The sequence below is a fragment of the Dama dama genome, chromosome 2 (genome assembly GCF_033118175.1).
Source record: "Dama dama isolate Ldn47 chromosome 2, ASM3311817v1, whole genome shotgun sequence".
Classification (NCBI taxonomy): domain Eukaryota; kingdom Metazoa; phylum Chordata; class Mammalia; order Artiodactyla; family Cervidae; genus Dama; species Dama dama.
This window is the reverse complement of record NC_083682.1, coordinates 25,609,870-25,623,631: the sequence shown is the minus strand read 5'-3', so window position 1 is coordinate 25,623,631 and position 13,762 is coordinate 25,609,870. Positions and strand designations below refer to the sequence as shown.

Genomic DNA, 13,762 nt, shown 5'->3' with positions numbered 1-13,762 from the left:
CACACATTTTATGATGCTCCTTCACTGCTCAAGAACCATCCGTGGCCCCCTCTTTGTGACAGGACAAAGCTCCTATGACGCTCAGAAAGCCTTCTGTGGTCTGGTCCCACCTAACCTCAGGCCCCTGTGCTGCCATCAGCAAGCCCTGCAGCTGTAATGTCATGGTTCCCTGAGCAATGATCCTTAGCTTGTACTGTTCCCCAGCTTGGGACACCCTCCTTTCCCTTCTCTGTCAGACTTTCACTGTGAGGGCCTGAATGCTGGCCCCAAATGATACATTCATTCAGAGTCTGTGAATATGACTTTTATTTAGAAAAAGGGTCTTTGCAGTTGTAACTGACTTAAGGATCTCACACTGAGAGGCTCACGGATTAGGTTGAGCCCTAAATCCAGTGACAAGTGTCCTCACAAGGAAAGAAGAAGGGAGAAGACCCAGAGGAGACGGCCACGTAAAGATGGAGACAAAGGCTGGAGTGATGCTGTCACAAGCCCAGGGATGCCGGGGGCCACCAGAAGCCAGAAGAGGCAAAACCAGAGGTCTCCCCAGAGCCTTTGGAGGGGGCACAATCCTGACAACACTTTGACTTTGGACTTCCGGCCTCTGGAATGGTGAGAGAATAAATTTCTGTTGTTTTAAGCCATCAAGTTTATGGTGATTTCTAATAGCAGCCACAAAAAAGTAACACAGTCCCCTTCAAAACCATTGCAGAGATGCAGTCCTCCCCTGCCAGCACTGTGGCAGCGTGGGGGGCTGAGGTGGCCTTTTTGTAAAGATGCCGCTGCATCCCTGGCCAAAGTTGAACAGAGCTGGGATGGGCTGGTAAGTGCCACAGGTACTGGGAACTATATAGTGAGGACAAGGGACGAGGGCGGGGTGTCATATAGGCTCAGGGTTGAGTCGTGTTGGGTCATGTGGGGAGAGGAAGCTGCATAAAGAGGGGCAGGGCAGACACTGACAGAGGGCAGGGGTCCTGACGATGCCCCTGATCCCAGGGACGGTCGTGCTCTTTGCTTCCAAAAGTTTCCTTGTATTCCTCTAATATTCAGCCTCCCTCCCCTTTGTCTTGACCTGGTTTTTCTTAGAGAAGGTGGCTTCTCCTTGCAACTCAATCAACCCTAAGCTCAGAGCTCACCTCAGCTCCTCTAAGAGCTTCCCTGATTGCAGCACATGGAGAGAGATGATCCTAGGCTCTGGGAACTCTCAGCTCTGTGTCCCCACCAAGATTCGCTGTCATCATTAGGGATGTTTGCATGCTATTCTCCCCTGAGACTGAGCTCCTCCAGCCATGGACCAAGCTCATCCTCTGTGTCTGGATTTCCCAATTAATTACCCACTGAGGTATGGTGTCTGGGACCACAGTGTTTAAGTAGCTTAATAAAGGATGGAGGCTCCTCGGCTCTGCCCACAGGAGCTTCCAGGCAGATTTGGGGGCCCCCTCTCGCACACACCGCAGGGACATGAGATGAGGCAGATATTGGGGTCGACGTAGGAGTAAGCAGAAAGCAGCTCTGAGCCAGGGGGCTGGTCAGGGAGGGCTGCTGGGAAAAGCCAGAGGAAGCAGAAAGTGGTGAGGTCGTGTGTGGGTGACAGTCACGGCTGCAGCAGGCAGAAGGCAGGCGGAGCAGGGAGCACTTTTCAGCGGGGCTTGTGGGTGTGCGATGGAGATAAGGCTGGACTCAAGTGGAAGTTCCAAGGAGGGAACTCTGATGGGAAGTGTCAGTGGGGCCCGTTGTGGACCCGTGGGTCACTTACCCACTTAATCGACATCCACCCAGCCGCTGTGCCCAGTGCCAGCTCGACAGCAACGACGGAGAGCAGAATTCAAAGGCTAGACTGGAGCTCTCAAGAGAACAACACTGTATCTGCTGTTACCAGGACCAGGAAATAGTCATAACCAAAGTATTTGTGAAGCATTTTACAGTTTCCAAAGTGCTTTCTCATGAATTAATGATTACAAAGTCCTGTGGTACAGTAGGAAAAGGGTGGTTGTGGCTGCAAAAAGCCTGACTTAAGGTTTTGCATCCCCCATGTAGCTCATGATAACCCCTCAACTTTGACGTCCTCATCTGTCGAACGATGACTGTCTAGTGTTCACTGAATCCCTTCTGGACGGCAGCTACTTTATAGAGCTTTTATATGTATTAACTATTTTAGTCTTCAAAACCACCCTATCAAATAGGTACTACTGTTACTCCCATTTTGCAGATGTGGAAACTGAGGCTCCACAAGCCTGAGTCATTCATTCACACAACTTCTCAGCAGAAGAGATGAGATTTGAACCCAGTTATTCCTGCTCCAGAGTCCGTGTTCTCAGCTGCAATGCTATACTGTAGACAATGACAGAGGCCCTACCTCCAAGTTTGGCAAACCATTAAGATTAATATACATGACACTGGTTAGAGGTGAATATTACCCATGGTTATTGTTTGGTCCAACACTCATGATGTTTGAGCATTTGTTTGCTTTAGCGGATGCTGTTGGCACCCTGGCATCACCATCGGCGAGCCTAGAGTTCACCTGCAGAGAGAGACAGTGCCACTCTGCACAGGGCCATTCCCTCTCTGAGAGATCCCTGGCCACCAAACACGGCAGGCCAGAGGTGCTGGGGTGCTCACACCCCAGGAGCACCTCTCAACCAACAAGGCCTGTGAGTTGGTATATAAATATCCCATCAGTGGGCCAGTTCTGAGGTGTCCCTCAGAGGGTCCCCAACAGGACTGAGCCCCAGATTCTGACAACAGTTACCCACCCACAAGGCCCCTTTTATTGACCTCCTCCTCTCTCTCCCTTACCCACCCCCCCTCTCACAATGCTGCTTGGAATCACTTCCCAAACAATCTATGTGCATTGCAATCCTTCCCTCAGGGTCAGTCTAGGAGGATCCAGACTAGGACAGGGGTGCAAGTCAGTTGGGGGAGAGAGGAAGAGAAGAGCTATTAGCCATGAGGCTTGAGATTTTTCTGGACACATGTAGCTAGGTGAAAAGCTGGGGATTGGAGAGGCTTCCAAGCAAGCCATTGCACGGAAGAGACAAAGGGCCGGGAAGTGGGGAAACGCACCAGGTCCCCCTTATGTGGGCTCTCGAATAGGACAGCCCCCGAACCCACATTTCACCTGACTCTCCAGAAAGACCAGCCTTCAGGGGACTTTTGGCCAGAACCCCCATGCCTCTGGAGTAGATTCCAGGGGCATTCCTTGAAGCTCTGGGATGTGAGCACAGAATAAACATAAATAAGCTCCCTTTGTCTAAATAAACTGAGGCACAGTTTGACGAAGCCGTTTTCTTTTCCTCCTCACCCTCCCACACTCCTCTCCCTCCAAGGCCACGTTTGTTTGCTTACTTACTTAATCCCACACCCTCTGCACCTTCAAAGGGCCCCTTTGTGTCTGGGATGGAGTGGAGCATTTCTGCCTCCTAGAACCGATTTTCCAAATGAACACCAAACACAGACGAGCCCAGATGATTGACAGTGTGACAGCATCGTGTTTGGGGCCGACGGATGAAATGAACAGGAGGCAAGAGGGAAAACATGAGAAAGGATGAATTTTCAGTGGCTTCCTCCAGCCAAATAGTTTGCAATTTCATTGGAAAGGATCCTCATGGGGAAAGAGACCAAAGAACTTGGGAGGAAAAAAGCAAATTAGTCTCAGCAGTGTGGCTTTTTGCCTTGACAAGTTGGTCATGAAGGAAGAGGGACAGGATGCCTGGGACAGGGCTGACAGCTGGCCAGCATGGTGGGAAAGAGGGCTTGGTCACCTCGAAATGCGGGTGGCCCGAGTCACAGCCCTTGGGGGCCAGGCCCCAAACATTCCCCACCCACCTCCTTCACCCCTGAAGCTGCAGGAGCAGTGAGAGGAGAGGGCATCTGGCCAGAGCCCCCCGTGAGGGTCCACAGGGGGAGAAGCTTTAAGAGAACACACTTGGAATGGAGAACAATCCAAGAATTTTTGTAAAAAAAAAAAAAGAAAAGAAAGCTAACTATGAAAGAACATACTATTCAGAGCTGATTAAAGAAAAATCAGCCAGCATATTTGTCTTGTGAGGCACCCAGTTTGCTAAGGGTTCAAGTTCTTCCAATAAGAGGCAGGATTACCTAGCTGTCAAAAGCTTGGCCGTGGAGCCAAACTGCCTGGGAAGGAATCCCCAGCTACACCACTGATGGGGTGGGTGAGCTCGGCAAATCATGTAACCTTTCTGAGCCTCAGTTTCCCCATCTGCAAATCAGGACTGATGATAAGAACTGTACTTACTTGAGGGAGTTGTCTGTGAGGATGACCATGAGTACATATGTCTAAAGCACCTAACGAAGTGTCTGCCAGATAGTTAAGCACCCAACGCATGTTAGCTCTAATTACTACATGACTTCCAAAGACAATAGCTCCTCAGCACTACAATATTCTCACAGGTGCAAGAGAAGAAAAGTTGAAAAGGCCAGGCAGCATGAAAGCAGGTTCACAGCAGACAAGAATGCCCTGAAGCTAGGAGACGGGAACAAAGTCACGGATGACCTTACCTGAGCGCATCCCACATGGAGCGCAGACGGCCGGTCGCTGAGCATGCCTCCCGTGCTGGGGAAGCCGGGGGTCTCCACCTGCCCCAGTTCTCCTCGGTGTGGCAGGAAGGCCCCCTCAGACTGTGGATCAGAGGCGTGGCCGAGACCGGGGCTCTGTCCTCACGGGGGAAACGGCACACCCCCTCCTCGCCAGGGAAAGTAACTCAGCCGTCCGGCCGTGCCTATCGCTGCCATGGCTCGTGGGCAGGGCTGCCTGCCCATTCACCACCCCTCCCGCTGGCCCAGGGCAGCGGAGGGGCAGCTCACAGGCACGGTTCACAGTGTGATCTGTCTGGGCAGAGGGTGGCATGTCTCTGACCCACTTGCCTTGAGAGCAGAGGCATCTTCATCATCCACTCGGGATCAAGGCCCCGGGCTTTTCTCTGCAGAGCCTCTTTGGCGGGGGACAACTGCCCATTGCCATGCCTCTGCACATCTCGGACGGACACACACACCCCAGCTCAACCCACGGTGCAAATATTCCACATGCACCCCCAGAACCCCAACGTTTCCATTTAGACTCCTCCAGCTTGGCAATCAAGCCAGAACAAGGGCAAAGACAAAAGAGCCACTATCATTGTTCCTCAAGTAACAAGCAACTAACTGAAACTTACTGTTATTATAAACCTATACTACGGGCAGCAATTAAAATACGGCTAATGAGGATTTCGGCACCAGGCTCTCCCGCCACCACACAACGATTCCCCCTGGCCCGGGCAGAGGGGTCTGACATTGGAGGAAATAAACGGTTTCTTCATAGCCCTTCAAGAGACAGCATTCATGCTGGAGATTTCTTCCCCGGGGGAAGTCAGTGTGGCCGGGCGGCAGGGTGAGACAAGGCATGAGTGAGAAGCTCACGAGCGCAGGGAGGTTTCTAGATCAGCTGTCATCCCCCCCGGGGATGGTGACATCATGCCTGTGGGAAACGGCTGCAGGATGCTATCAAGTCAGTGGGAAAACAGCTGAATTGACTCTTTTATAAGTAGATTTATTGAGACGCTGCGATCGCACCAGGAGCTGTCAGAGATTCATCTACACACATTATTTCATTTACTCCTCCAAACGGCCTGAGGAAGGAAGGGGGTGCCATTAGGAACGATGAGGGCAGCTGGGCTCCCAGAGGTGAAGTCACCTGAGGGAACCCGCCTGGCCGTCACTCAGAGTGAAGCCAGGGCTGCAAACCAGGAGGAAGGGGGACTTTGGGTGACGTTCCTGCAGGCAGCCTGGTGATGTGTAAAGCAGGTGTGGACTCCGGGGACAGCTGCTATCTGCCTGGTGAACTTATCAAGTTACCAAAAAATCCCATGCCTCAGTTTCTGCATCTGTGGAGCGGGAATGATCATGCCTATCTAGTGAGTCTGCTATAAATAAGACCGCATACTTCACACGCTGCATATAAAGCGTGCAGCGTGGTGCTCAGTGAAGGATAAGTGCCTGCTAAATGCCAGTTATTGTTAAAGATGCTATTGAGACACTCTTGATGCAGCATGGAGGGTCGGAAGAAATTCATTGTCGGAAGACGCCTGAGATTTTGCAATAGTGGAAGCCGTGGAAGTCTCCACAGAGTGTCTGTCTGCCTGTGTCCCCTGGGAAGGGGGCAAACCAACCCAGAGGGCTGGCTCTGCTCTGAGGCCACTGCCCTGGTGTCCAGGGCAGCGGGAAGCTGGCCAAGCTCCCAGACAGCCTGTCTCGGGCCTGGAGCACAGAGCCGTTGCCTCACCAGCTTGTAATGAGCTGCGTCTCCATCCTGATTAGGGGAACAATCCTCACTCAGAAAGACTCAGGGGAAGGAAGTGACAGCGTCGTGGGGACAGGGCATAACCTCATCTCCCAAGGAGGGGCTGGCTTCTGGGGAGCTGGTGACTTGGAGGTCACAGCCCAAGAGGGTGCCCATCCCCCTGGAGGAGGCTAAGCAGACCCCACTGGGGCAAGTCTGGGTCAGAGCAGGAGACAGGCTGGGCCAGCCCCAGCCTCTGTCTGTAAGCCTGGGAGGCAGCTGCTCACGGGCTCTGGTTTGCCAAGAAGGGCAAGCAAGGAAACCAACATTCTCTGGGCACCTTCTGGGCACCAGGCTAGGTGCCAGCCATATGACATCATCACTATCATCAACATTGTCCTATTAAATCAAATGTTAGGGCACCATTTTCTTTTTTCCAAAACTGTGGATTGCAGCCCGTTCCTGGGTAATGAAAACAGCTTAGTGGGTGACAAATAGCATTTTTAAAATAACGTGATAAAAAATACAGAAAATTTCAGTGTGCATTGCACAGAGCAAGGATTGGTATTGTGGAAGTTTCATTTCTTAAAGTGTCTGTGAGTGTTTGGGAGCTGGATTGTAATGGGGAAGGAAACGGTGCTCATTTCTTAAAGTAGTTGTAGGGATTGAATGGGTTAATGTTTTAAGTGCTTAATGCACTGTAACAGAGGCTGCCAGCACCCACCCAAGTCCTCTTGGAGAGAGTTCAGGCTCTCCATACGTGCCTTCCTGAATCTCTCTCTCTTTCTCTTTCTGGTTGTAGGAGTATGCTTAGTTCAAGCGCAAGGCAGGTAAAAAAGCAGGGCAGAGTTATTGCCCCAGGAGCGACCCTCAGCCTAGGAGGACTGGGAGATGGTGGGTAAGCACTGCAGCCTCCTCATTGCTCAGCGCAATTCTGGGGTGTGTCCGCCACCATCTCTCTGAGCCCCAGATGCTCACAGAGAAGCTCCCTTCCTGTCTCCCTTCCTCTCTCTCTCTGTTTCCTGGAATCTACTCCCAAGTAAACTTCTTGCACCTATATTCTTGTCTTGGCGCCTCATTTGTGAAAGGCTAACTCACTGGAAAAGACCCCGATGCTGGGAAAGATTGAAGGCAGAAGGAGAAGAGGGCAACAGAGGATGAAATGGTTGGATGGCATCACCGATTCAATGGACACAAACGTGGGCAAGCTCTGGGAGATGGTGAGGGACAGGGAGGCCTGGTATACTGCAGTCCATGTGGTCACAAAGAGTCAGACATGACTTGGGGACTGAACAACAACAACGTAAGACAAGCAGATGCGGGCATGAAGGAGTGATTCATGTATGAATCATGTTCCCTTGGAGACAGGATCTGTGCAAATGCTTCGTCCCAATCTGTACATGCATCGTCTCAATCTTCACCCCATCCCTATAAGGGAGGAACTATGATTGTCTCCATTTTCCAGGTAGGGAAATTTGAGGCTTAGAAAAGCTAAGTGCCTTGTTCAAGGTCACATAGATAGAAAAGAGAGCACTCCATTCTGAACCCATGTGTGTTACCAAGGCCTTGTTTCACCCTCTGCTCTCTATGTAACCCACACAACCACCCTGCCAGTTAACTATTGTTGTTACTTCCAATTTATAGATGTGGAGATGGCAAAGAGCTCAATTCCAACACTACTCACTGTCTGGCTAGGCCCAGCACCTGGCATTGTGGCTCCTGGCTCTCTGCTTCCAATGACATCAGGCTGCTTCCCAGTGCCCTGGAAAAGGCAGGCATGAGAGAAACCCCTTCCCTTAGAAAAACGTCTGCATGAAACTGGCAGCTCTTCATCAAACCTATGGCACAGGAGAGATGTAAGATGTGGATGAAAGGAAATGACGACTCCAGCAGGTTTACTGGGATTCCCAGACAGACCTCTGTTCTACGGCTTGTGCCCCAGCTTCTCAGCCTGTTAAACGAGGCCGATACGTGCATGCGTGTGAAGTCGCTTCAGCCGTGCCCGACTCTGCACCACCCTATGGACTGCAGCCCGCCAGGCTCTTCTGGCCACAGGGACTCTCCAGGCAAGACTACTGGAGTGGGTCACTGTGCCCTCCTCCAGGGGATCTTCCTGACCTGGGGATTGAACTCATGTCTCTTACATCCAGCTGCCTTGGTTCTTTAGCAATACCGTAGCTCAGCTGGGAAAGAATCTGCCTGCAATGCAGGAGACCTGGGTTCAGTCCCTGGGTTGGGAAGATCCCCTGGAGAAGGAAATGGCAACCCACTCCAGTATTCTTGCCTGGGAAATCCCATGGACAGAGGAGCCTGGTGGCCTACAGCCCATGGGGTCGCAAGAGTCAGACATGACTTAGTGACAAAACCACCATGGCTCACTGCTGGCTTCAACTTTTATCTTCCCATCCTTATCTCCAGCAGTCTCAACATTTCCACCAAAGTCTTGTGAGCTGCACCTGACCACGGTCTGAGCTCCATCTGCATAGCTCATGGGGATTATTCACTGCCCATCTGCTGCTTGCCAGGCAGGGTGCTGACCTCAGAGCCTCAGCTTCCTCATCCAGTACCTTGGGATCACCTTAGCATCTTTCTCATGGATTGTTTTGCAGATTAACTGAGCTAACTGTGCAAAGCATATATCTGACCAAGGACTCATAGCTAGCATAAAGAACTCTCAAAACTCCACAATAAAACACCAGACAATCCAATTAGAAAATGAACAAGTGATGTGAAGAGCCATTTTACCAAAGACAATATACAGGTGGTAAATAGGCATGTGAAAAGAGGCTCTGCATCACTAACTGCTGGGGAAATGCAAGTAAGACCATGGTAAGATGTCACAACATACTTATCAGAAGAGTTAAAATTAAAAATAGCGATTACACAAATGCTGACAAAGATGTGGAGAAGCTGAACCATTCTCACATTGTTGGTGGGAAGTAAATATGGTACAGTTACTCTAGGAAACAGCTGACTTTTCTTAAAAATATTGAACATACGCTTACCATGTAACCCAACAGTTATACTCCTGGGCATTTGTCTCAGAGAAGTGAAGACTTAGATTTGTATAAAAACCTATAAGTAAATGCTTGTAGCAGATTTATTTTTAATAAGCCCAAACTAGAAACAACCCAGAGGTCCTTTGATGGCTAAACCATGGTACATCCACACCATGCAATATTACTCAGCAACAACAACTGAATGAACTATTGGCCCATAAAACAACTTGGATGGATTATGCTAAGTGAAAAAGGTTAAACTTGCAAGGTCACACACTGTGTCATTCCAATCAAATAACTTGTTGATTGTGACTAAAGTATGCAGATGGAAAGGACACTAATAAGCAGGAGTCAAGCATGGTAGAAGGGAGAAGGGTTGCTTGGTACTACAAAGAAATAGCATAAGGGAGATTTTTGTGGACATAGATCCATGTCTTGATTGTGGTGGTGGTCACACAAATCTACACAAGGGGATGCAGAACTGTACTTGCACACCATCATGCCAATGTCAGCTTCTGTTTTTGATACTGTACTTTAATCATGTAACATTTAACCATATACTATTATCATGTAAGATTTGGAGAAAGCTGGGTAAAATGTACAAAGGATCTCTCCACACGATTTTGCAATTTCCTTCAAATCTATAATTATTTCTAAAATTAAAAAAATGAATGAATAATTTTAAATGAATTTGTAAAGAGTTTAAAGATCAGTACCTAAGTGAGCACTTGATCAATATTAGCTCTCATTAGTATTTCATTTTTATTGTTACTTCATCTTATTTAACGTTCACAATAAGCTTATGAAAAAAGGGTTTTTAGCCTCCATTTTGCAGATTGGAATACTAAGACTCAGACACAGACACATTAGATAACTTGCCTAAATTTACATATTCATAAAGACCTAGGGATTAAAATTCAAATCCAAGGACTTCTCACATATATGCAAGTACACAGTAAAATAAAAATCTTTTGCCCTCACTGAGTTTATAAGATAGTAACAGAAGTAAGAGATATAACACAAACCCAAGCAGAATACCATACATGCTGTATAAATTCTATGGAAGGATGGGAGAATGAAAAGGTAAAAATTCCAACTGGAGAGATTTAGGAAGGCTTCCTAGAAGAGGTGGCATTTGTAATTGTTTTAAAGAATGAGTAGGAACTCAGTAGATATAGAAGGGGTAGAGGTGCAGGAAAGGGCATTCCAGGTAGAGAGAACTTTACCGCTAAGGCATGAGAGAGCTTAGAGAACAGTGACAAACCCAAGGTGTCTGAAGCAGCTATCGCGTGACAGAGGCAGATGCAAAAGGAAGAGAAGCAGAGGGCAGTCAGTGAGAAAGGCCTGGGGACTGGACTTGTTCTGCCAGCTGTCGCTCATCTTGGCTTGCAAATTGGAGTGTGCTCTGGAAGCCACAAGGCCAAAGTCTAAAGTGTATGCACTCTGAAAACAGGGCATGACAAGGCATCAGCCTTCTATATATGCCGAAAAAGCTGGGAAGAGCTCTGCAGTGGGTTCTCAGGTCCCAGGAAACAAGGAGATCTTCCATTTCAGGACTTCCATGTGATATGTTCCAGGGTCCTCCCAAGACCAGCCCTAGCAGATCCTGAAGGCAAACCCCTGTCCGTTATGGGCTTTGGACTTTTATCTTTCAACAGTAAAGCCATGAGCCCTATCATAACTGTCCAGTTCAGATCAGTTCAGTCATTCAGTCATGTCCAACTCTTTGCAACCCCATAAATCGCAGCACGCCAGCCTCCCTGTCCATCACCAACTCCCGGAATCTACCCAAACCCATGTCCATCGAGCTGGTGATGCCATCCAGCCATCTCATCCTCTGTCATCCCCTTCTCCTCCTGTCCCCAATCCCTCCCAGCATCAGGGTCTTCTCCCAGTGAGTCAACTCTTCGCATGGGGAGGCCAAAGTATTGGAGTTTCAGCTTCAGCATCAGTCCTTCCAATGAACACCCAGGACTGATCTCCTTTAGGATGGACTGGTTGGATCTCCTTGCAGTCCAAGGGACTCTCAAGAGTCTTCTCCAACACCACACTTCAAAAGCATCCATTTTTTGGTGCTCAGCTTTCTTCACAGTCCAATTCTCACATCCATACATGACCACTGGAAAAACAATAGCCTTGATTAGATGGTCCTTTGTTGGCAAAGTAATGTCTCTGCTTTTTAATATGCTGCCTAGGTTGGTCATAACTTTCCTTCCAAGGAGTGAGCGTCTTTTAATTTCATGGCTGCAGTCACCATCTGCAGTGATTTTGGAACCCCAAAAAATAAAGTCTGACACTGTTTCCACTGTTTCCCCATCTATTTGCCATAAAGTGATGGGACCAGATGACATGATCTTAGTTTTCTGAATGTTGAACGTTAAGCCAACTTTTTCACTCTCCTCTTTCACTTTCATCAAGAGGCTTTTTAGTTCCTCTTCACTTTCTGCCATAATGATACTTAGTAATTTCCCCACCCCATCAATAACCTCCGTGCAATCAGGATCCAGGTCTTTCTGGGTCATTGTTGAATGCAGCTTGGAGTCAGCCATGTAAAGGTTCCATATTCAATTCCATTCAGTCAATCCAATATCTATTTATTGCATGCATGCATGCTCAGTCGCTCAGTTGTGTCTGACTCTGCGACCCCAGGGACTGCAGCCTGCCTAGCTCCTCTGTCCCTGGGATTCTCCAGGCAAGAATACTGGAGTGGGTTGCCATTTCCTCCTCCAGGGGATCTTCCCGACCCAGGGGTCAAACCCAAGTCTCTTGCATCTCTCGCACTGGCAGGAGGATTCTTTACCACTGTGCCACCTGGAAGGCACCATCTGTTGGGTGCCAGCTAAAAATAGACCCTATGCTAGGACTGGAGGTGAAAGAACAAGATGCAGCCCTACAGTGGAGAAGAGCCAAGGCTAGGGCGCCAAGCACAGGGCAACGGTAGTGCCAACCACCCAGAGACAAAGGGATGAGAAAGTACCCTGGACTGTGACTGGTGGAGATGGTCACATCCGCACGACTTATCTTTGAAAAAATGTGCTCCTAGAGCTACTGTGGAAAACAATATGAAGATTCCTCAACAATTAAAAACAGAACTGCCATTCTATATTTAATTTTACTTCCACTCCCGGGTATATATCCAAAGAAAATGAAAGCACTAATTTGAAAAGATTCATGCACTTCAGTGTTCATAGCAGCATTATTTACAATAGGCAAGATATGGAAGCAAACTAAGTGTCCCTCAACAGATACATGGATAAAGAAGATGTGGTATATACATACAGTGAAATACTACTCAGCCACGGAAAAGAATGAAATGTTGCCATTTGCAACAAATGGATGGACTTGGCAGGTATTGTGCTAAGTGAAATTAGTCAGGCAGAGGAAGACAAATACTGTATGATGTCACTTATCTGAAAAATACAGCAAACTAGTGACTATAACAAAAAAGAAACAGATTCACAGATGTAAAGAACAGTGATTATCCGTGGGGAGAGAGAAAGGGGAAGGGGAAAAGACAGGAGTAGGATATTAAGAGGTACAAACTACCATGCACAAAATAAATAAGCTACAAGAATATATTGTGCAACACGAGGAGTATAGCCAGTATTTTATAATAACTATAAATGGAGTATAGCCTTTCAAAACTATGCATCACTACATTGTACACCTGAATCTTACATAATCTGATAAATCTACTAAACCTTAATAAAAATTGTGGAGGTGAAAAAAACCTCAGTCTTAGTGAGAAGGACACCCTGGATCATATTGTCCAGAATTTGTTAATGGGGCTAAATTGAGACACAGGTTCTGCTTACAACACAGTAAATTCATTGCAATAGTGCTAATGAGACTGCTCATATTTTGGCTAAGGTCATGAGTGAAAACTACCACATCTGTAACACGAAAAATGTGTTAAGGAATAATATGTTTCAGATCGTTAGCCAATATAGCAAGGTACTTATTACAGTTCATCTTCTAGAGCCCTAAAGTAAATTATTTGAAAAACTAGATCCCATAGATTCTAGGTGGGATACTTTTTGAAGCACGTCATCAGTATATCCTTATTCAAGTGGAGATAAAAGAAACTGAACTAAGAAAATTGCTACCAGGCTGACTGACAGAACAACTGTGGGTGAAGTGTGGGATCTCTTAAAAAGGCCTGTCTTGAGGATAAGCTTTGACTCAAGTTTTGGGGGAACTATGGTGACTTTGATGGGCTCTGGAATGAATTACAACATGCGAAATTCCTTAACTAAAAAGGTACTGGCTTAAAAAAACGAGGAGGTAGTATTCGGTTGTCTGTGGGTCTTTGCAGTCAGGATTTTGTTCAAATAACTTTCTCACCTCCCTGTGTCCACTTTGGTTTGCCTTTCTCAGACTGTCCCTGAGTCCTGGCTCAGCTGATACTTTTGGAAATCGTTTTGTGCTGTAAAGGGTAGCTATTCCAGATGTATATTCAGGTTTTGGAAGGAAAACTTAGGTTAAAAAGAGC

The 13,762-nt window shown here is 47.8% G+C and overlaps 1 non-coding gene across 1 annotated transcript; it reads left to right on the top strand.

Annotated features, from left to right (window-relative positions):
* Nucleotides 1–12,998: 12,998 nt before the first annotated feature.
* On the top strand, nucleotides 12,999–13,132 carry LOC133040929 (small nucleolar RNA SNORA1). Its single transcript, XR_009689073.1, has one exon. It is a non-coding gene; the product is annotated as a small nucleolar RNA SNORA1 (small nucleolar RNA).
* Nucleotides 13,133–13,762: the final 630 nt, after the last annotated feature.